Below are 1,319 nucleotides of genomic sequence, written 5' to 3' on the forward strand. Positions count from 1 at the left end.
TCATGACTGCATGGGGTTAATGTGGTACTATACACAAGCATTTCATTCTGTAACTTCTGCAAGAATCAGTCCTGGTTCCTAATCAAAGCCGTTGGCAACACTTTGTATTCTTGAGATAAGAAATCATAACAGAAAACTGTAAAGCAAGCAAAAAATAAGATGAAATATCAAGATATGAAAACAATGTTATAAGCAAACTTTACAAATAGTCAACCCACACATTCATAACTTTATTAAACATTTAAACACGCAACTAGAAGTTCAACAAAAATATACACATCATCCCCAAATAATATCTTATCTACCTCTATCATCATCAGTTAGTCCTTTACATAAAGACAGTGAAGATGTAGTTACTTTTCTCAATTATTAAGTACAAAGTTTATGCTTTAAAGCTAATACTTGGTTTTAAGCCATTCCATTTAGAAACTTAAAATATAATGAGAACTTAGTCCAACGAATTTAAATTGCTATGTGAATGTTAACTGTAACTCTCTAATAGGTAAGCTTAAAGAGCCCTGTTGAGGGCAGAGTCTGAACAACATCAGGTTTTCTATTCATGTTTCACTTACAATATATTTAAACTTGTTCTATCTTTTATTTTTTAGCTCTGCATTTCTTTATTATTTCCCTATGATTTTTTCTTATTAAAATTATAAAACAATATTTGAGTATTACATCAAGTAAGACAGTAATCAGTTTTAAACGACAGCCTCAGAGCCAAAACTTATGCCCAGAACAATTAAAAAACAAAAAAGACAAAAGCATTTTTTTTTAAGTTGTAAACTACCTAATACATATCAATGGGATATTATAAGTAACTGAAAAAAATACTTACACTTTAACTGCATATATGTGGATAATATACAATTCAAGCTATCCAGCAGCATGAGATATTTGTTCATGGTATGATTCTGCATCAATTTCACAGCCAGTCTGAATAAAGTACACACAATTTATAGATTTTCCTTTTTAAAAATTGTTAATATAGTAACCACTATTTCCTAAATGTTTTTTCAGCAACGATCAGAATCCAGATTCTCAAAAAAATCATAATACTATGTATAGTACAATCTATTAATAGATACCTAAAATTAAGTGAATCAGCTACAAATACAGAAAGCAATCAGCACATACAAAACTTGGATAATCACTTATTAGTATTGCCATCAAAACATTAAAGCAGTTATGCAGAGATAAATATAAGCAATGCTTCTATGGAAATAAAATTTTATATTAATACATTAATACCTGAGAGTAGCCAGGTACCATACTGCACCTCATAAACCACCATGGTCTTACATGCTATGCATTAATGC

At 29.6% G+C, this 1,319-nt stretch overlaps 1 protein-coding gene across 1 annotated transcript in view; it reads right to left on the reverse strand.

The window, feature by feature from the left end:
* Positions 1 to 776: 776 nt before the first annotated feature.
* Positions 777 to 1,319, reverse strand: part of LOC119582329 (lysophospholipid acyltransferase 7-like) — a 33,282-nt gene continuing 32,739 nt past the window's right edge. Inside the window, 1 exon segment of the mRNA XM_037930543.1 lies at positions 777 to 936. The gene's annotated coding sequence lies outside the window, so the exon portion shown is untranslated.

The sequence above is a fragment of the Penaeus monodon genome, chromosome 15, assembly GCF_015228065.2.
Source record: "Penaeus monodon isolate SGIC_2016 chromosome 15, NSTDA_Pmon_1, whole genome shotgun sequence".
NCBI lineage: Eukaryota > Metazoa > Arthropoda > Malacostraca > Decapoda > Penaeidae > Penaeus > Penaeus monodon.